This window comes from Corapipo altera, unplaced genomic scaffold (genome assembly GCF_003945725.1).
Source record: "Corapipo altera isolate COAL_440 unplaced genomic scaffold, ASM394572v1 60983, whole genome shotgun sequence".
Taxonomy (NCBI): Eukaryota; Metazoa; Chordata; class Aves; order Passeriformes; family Pipridae; genus Corapipo; species Corapipo altera.
In genome coordinates, this window is record NW_020886330.1 from 656 (window position 1) to 6,706 (window position 6,051).

Sequence of the window (6,051 nt, forward strand, 5' to 3'; positions counted from 1 at the left end):
GGAACAGGGACACCATGGGAACAGGGACACCCTGGGAACAGGGACACCAAGGGAACAGGGACACCGAGGGAACAGGGACACTGATGGAACAGGGACACCAAGGGAACAGGGACACCATGGGAACAGGGACACCGAGGGAACAGGGACACCATGGGAACAGGGACACCAAGGGAACAGGGACACCATGGGAACAGGGACACCGAGGGAACAGGGACACCATGGGAACAGGGACACCCTGGGAACACGGACACCAAGGGAACAGGGACACCGAGGGAACAGGGACACCATGGGAACAGGGACACCCTGGGAACAGGAACACCATGGGAACAGGGACACCAAGGGAACAGGGACACCCTGGGAACAGGAACACCATGGGAACAGGGACACCGAGGGAACAGGGACACCATGGGAACAGGGACACCATGGGAACAGGGACACCAAGGGAACAGGGACACCCTGGGAACACGGACACCAAGGGAACAGGGACACCGAGGGAACAGGGACACCATGGGAACAGGGACACCGAGGGAACAGGGACACCCTGGGAACAGGGACACCCTGGGAACAGGGACACCGACAGAACAGGGACACCATGGGAACAGGGACACCAAGGGAACAGGGACACCAAGGGAACAGGGACACCATGGCAGCAGAAGGGCAGCAGCAGAAACGTTTCTGCCACCACAGGGACGGGCCCTTGCTGGGTTTTGCAGGGCAGTGACACCCCCAGTCCCCCAAAGGCTGCAGGAGACCCCGGGACACCCCCAGTCCCGGGGGCTGTCGGAGAGGGGATGTTAAGGACAGGGAGGGAGGGACCTGGGCTGGGCTGCGAGGGCCAGAGTGGCACTGGGGGATCCTGGGGAACCCTCCCGTGCTTCCCACCTGTGGGACCAACGGGGGTGCAGAGGGACGGGCTGGAACAGCTACTTTCCCTGGAAATGCTGGCAAAGGTCCTGTCCCCCTGGAGACCCAAGTGGAGGCCTCACAGCCCCGAGAGCCGGGTGTCCCCCACCCACGGGGGCTCCACGTGGGGATGCAGCGGTGCCGGACACGCCACTGCACCTCCCACCATCCTGCCCTCGGAAAACACCCCCTGCAGCTTTGGGAAAGGCAGGAGGAGCAGCTCTGCCTCCAGCCAGAGCACTCCAGGAGGTTCGGGAGGGGGGAGGAATCACCCCACCTCCTCCAGGGGCAGCCGGGGGAATTTAAGGGGGGCCCAGGAAGTCACCACTGCAAGTTTATAAAAGCTTTTATTTGCTCTTGGTACGACCAAGAATGGGACAGTGATCTTTTATACAATTTGATACAGTAAGTGGTACAAAAGAATGTGTTTTAAATAAAAAGCCAGAGTGGAGTAGCAAAAATATTAAAAGATTAAGTAAAAAATTGTCGCATGGGAATTAATCCAAGACCTTGATGCTGTTTTATTATTCCACCGTCCGAGGGCACGAGGCGCCGCGGTGACCACGGCCCCCACGGCCCGTGACACTCGTGGGGCAGAGCCAAGCTCAGGTTTGGTTTGTCGGGCCCGATTGAATCGTTTTAACACTGTTTTTGTGGCAGGAAGGCAGCGCCGAGCCCCCCCCCCCCCGTGGGCAGGGCCGGGAGCCCAGCAGGGCCTTCCCAGGCAGGCTGGGACCAGCAGGGAGCTCAGACACCAGCACAAATCAAATCACCGCAAATTCCTCCAACATCGGTTTTTTTTTTTTTTTTTGGGGGGGGGGGTGGTGTTTTTTTCTCTCTTTTCGGCACCGACTCGTGCTGCTCGAGCCCACGCCCGTGGGTACAGCTCGTGGTTGGACAGGAACAGAAAATAGACCAAATAGAAAGATTTCAGTTTATTAACCGGGCAGGGGGAGGGGGACGGGGGCGGCAGCGAGAGGGACCAGCGAGTGGCTCGGGCTCCACCTGGGGCTCGCACCGGGCACGGCGTCTACAGAGGGGTCACACGGAGGGAGCCGAGCCCCTGGGAGCAGGTAAGAAGCTCACGTTTAAAACAAGGATTATACAAAAAAAACCCCCTTGATGCATATTCGCCATTTTTTTTTTTTTCCCTTTTTTGATCACGTCAGAAAAGTGCAGATTTAACCAAAAGCGGCCGGGCTCTGCCCAACGCTGAGCGCCCGGCCCGGCCCCGCCGGCCACTCGCCTGGGAAGGGTTAACACACACGGGGACAAAATGCCAGCTACAGAGGGGCAGGGAGACACCTCGGTGAGTTACTACAGGGGGAGGAGACGCCTCGGCGGGTCGCTCCGGGGAAGCCGCTCCGAAGGAACGAGGAGTTCCACTGAAAAACACCGTCATTTCATCATTAAAATTCACTCAGCGTTACCCCAGTGCCGCCAGGGCCGAGCGGACAGTCCCGGCCCCGCGGGCACCAGGAGGCACCGGCTTGTCCCGGGAGGAGCGGGCGGGGCTGGGGAGGCAGCAGCTGGGGAGGCAGCAGCGTGTCCACCCTCGGCGTGTCCGTGGCCAGAGCTCCGGCTCCAGGTGGGACTGAACACGGATCGAACACGGACTGAACACGGACTGAACACGGATCGAACACGGATCGAACACGGCGGCTCCCGCGGGCTCTGGGACCGGCAGAACCGAGCCCTCCTTCAGCCAGGACGGAGCCACGGGTGACACCAGCGCAGGAGGGCAAAGCTGGAGCAGCCAGTCCCGGCCGGGATCAGCTCCCGGAGCGCCGGGATCCGGGGCAGGGCTGGCCCCGCTCGGCTGCCAACGCTTGCAGGGAGGTAATAAATTAAACTGCCAGCTGGCTGGTTTGGGGTTTTTTTTCCTCTCTTTTCTCTCTCGGTCCAGTTCCGCTCGGCTCCCGAACCCCTCGGAGCGGCTGACGGGGAGGGACCCTCGGAGCTCGGAGCTAATTAATTAATGAACTGCTGTCGGTTTGGGAGTCGCATGTTATATTCATACACAGAAAAGTAGACAACCACATCACCCTCCAGAGAAACTAGTGCATGCAAATAACTCTTCCATAGGGGGGCTGTGCGGGAGGGGGTCGCTATGAGGACACGGCTAGAGGGGTTAGTCGGGATCTCCACATCGTTACCTCGGGACCTACATCAGTGCTTTGCATTACAGTTTTTTTTGGCAAACACTCCGCGTTGCCATCCTTTTCGTTAACACATCACACCATGAAGAAATGCAAATCAAAGCAGCATGCAGGCAAAAAAGAAAAACCAAAACCAAAACCAAAAAAACAACAACAAAAAAAACAACAAAAAAAATATAAAATAAAATAACCAAAAAAGGAAAGAGCGGCAAAGTGAGAAAAGAAAATGGCAGCGGGAAGAGTTGGGATCGCCAAGAGGAGACACAGCAGGTCACAGGGATTCTGCTTTTTGTTTTGCACCACCCTTTGTCCTCGATGCATGACACCAAGGGGTACAGAAAGCAATCACTACAGAGGTTGGGACTCAATGGCACAGGGGGGGATGGGATGTCTCCTGCACATGCTTCCACCAGAAGAAAAAGAAAAGAAAGTGAAAATAAAAGTTCCTTTTTCCACATAAGGCACAGGACAAAGAAACCCCACTCATGGACTCAAGGCGAAAATGAGTGTTTTCCTGGCTCTTGCTGATGCGTCTTAAGAGAACATGGGGACTCAAGCACATGATCCAGGACAGAAAATTCCACTGTTGTACAAAATCAATTGTTAATTCTAACTTTTATTCTTATACAATTTGCAGAAGAGTTGAGTATGATTGCTCTGGGGTTTAATGGCAGGAGGGACGGGGCTATCATACAACCCAAACAGTAGTGGTGAGCTGAGCAGGAACATGGAAAAATGAAGTCACGGAGATGGATTTCCTATACATGTGGTTGAGAAAACTGGAGTAGGCAAAGCTGTCCTAGCCGGAAAACCAGGGGGGGAGGCAGGAGCTCGTTAAGATGAGGAACAAAACATCGGTTTAAGGTTAAAAAAAACGGGCAGAGTGGTTTGTTTTGCAGCGAGAAAAAAGGGGCGGTGGATGGCGATTGGTGAGAGAGGAGAAGGTTCAGCAGCACTTGCTCTTCCAGCCCGTCACCCCACCGCCACTGCTGATATCTACATTTTCACTGTTGGGCTCTTTTACAGGGGTCTGCAAGGAAACAAGTGAGAACAGTTAGATGGGATCCTGGGGGAAAGCACTGGGAGCTGGAGAGCTGGTGAGGACTGACAGGACTGACAGAGGACTGACATCACCAAACCCGCACAAAGAGCTCCACAGAAAGGCAGAGGATCCTCCCCCTGCTCCAGCACAGACATGGAAAACCAATCTAAGGGTGGTTGTTTTTTTTTTTTTTTTGTTGGGTTTGTTTTAAATAAACAACTGGGAAAAAAACCCCCAGTGTTTGAACTTGGACCACCCCAAAGTCGACTGGAACTATTTCAGTTCCTGTGCTCGGACTTGGCGGAGTAAATAAATCCCAGCCTACAACCAACACGAGCTGAACTCAAATTATGTGAACTAATGACCTTCAAAAACCACAGCTTTTATGGATGAAGAGGGGCTGTTCCAAGCTCTGCTTCCTGCTCCTCAGGACAGCAGCTCCCGAGGCAGAGGACACACGGATTCCTCCACATCACAGGATGGAACCCAGCGGGACCAGAGCAAAAACCCCTCGAGTGGGTTTGATCCCACACCAACATCTACTTCCAGCTGCTTGGAAATGAACCCAAACTGAACTCAGCACACTTCAGTCTCTCTATTCCTTTTTTAACTCTCTGTCACAGCCTTGCAAAAGACCCCCCCCCAAGATGTTCAGACAATTACAGAGGCCAGAAATGAAGATTTAAGGTCCAAAGGGTCAGTGTGATTTGTAGCCCAACCTCCTGTTTACCAAAGGCCAGGGATTTTCACCCAGTCCCTCACATAAAGCTTGTCAAAAACTGATTAAGAAATGACTGAGAGCTACAGTGACAACGGGGTGACACTGCCAGGAGCATTCCCGTGGGAGGGAGACAGGGATGAGGCTCGGGATGGGGTTCACTGGAGCAGGAGCAGAAGCACAAAAAAATGCCAGCGTTGGCCAATCCACGTGTCCTGAGCTCCACAGAGTTTCCACGTGGGGCAGTGGTGGCCTTGGCAGTGCTGGGGCATGGCTGGACTCTGTGCTCCCAGGGGGCTTTTCCAGCCTCAAAGATTCCATGGTTCTGTGGGACACTGTCCACTCCAGGAAGGGAAAGCAACCCCCGGATGAACTGGTGCAACAGAACCTCCAGGGAAAGGCAGGAGCTGATCCCTGGGAACAACACTGGGAGTGACAGAGCTCATCCCTCTGCTCTCCCCACACCTGAACCCTTCCCAAGAGGCCCTCAGGAGCTCTGGGACAATGCTGTGCACTGACAGCTGCCAGAGATGGTGGCAGGGCAAGGACAATTCTCACCTCGCCAGGGGGAATGTTTGAACTGCAAGGACAAGGACGACACAACCAGGGCCAAACAAGGAGGAATCTCAGTTCCTGGGCTCTTTGATGTGGATTATCCCCTGCAGGTACCACCCCCACAACAGCAAGACATCAAACAAGCTTCAGAAAGCCAACACTGCTCCTTCAGGGACCCGTTTGCCTCAGCACAGCAAAGGCAGAGGCTGCAACTGGCTCAGGTGAACATCAAAAGCAAGGGGAGGTGAGATTTGGGGATGTTGTTCCAAAGGAATGCTGTGAGCAGCACCTACCTTTCGAAGAATGTCTTCTGCTAACGTGAGGAATGCCTTCTCAATGTTTATATTTGCTTTTGCACTAGTTTCGAAAAACCTAATACCGTGCTCCCTGGCAATCTGGGCAAAGAGAGAAGGAGGAGAGTGAGCTGGGATATTCCAGAGGTGCTGCCACTGCCTCGGGGTCAGCAGCACTGATAAAGCAGGGAATACTGAGCAGGAACATGATCCCAGTGGCCCCGGGGCTGTGCCAGCACTGCTGGGGCAGCAGGGCCAGGGCAGTGCCCTCCCTGTGCTGGCACTGCTGGGGCACCTCCAGTGCTGGGGCAGCTCTGGGACCCTCACATGAGAGACACAGGGAGGGGCTGGAGCGTGGGCAGGGAAGGGAAGGGAGCTGGG

General features: G+C 55.0%; 1 long non-coding RNA gene across 1 annotated transcript; it reads right to left on the reverse strand.

Moving 5' to 3' along the window:
• Positions 1-1,231: 1,231 nt before the first annotated feature.
• On the reverse strand, positions 1,232-5,803 carry LOC113941139. The gene is made up of 3 exons (XR_003525608.1): positions 5,671-5,803; positions 2,532-4,092; positions 1,232-2,497 (listed from the first exon to the last, which is right to left on the reverse strand). It is a non-coding gene; the product is annotated as an uncharacterized LOC113941139 (long non-coding RNA).
• Positions 5,804-6,051: the final 248 nt, after the last annotated feature.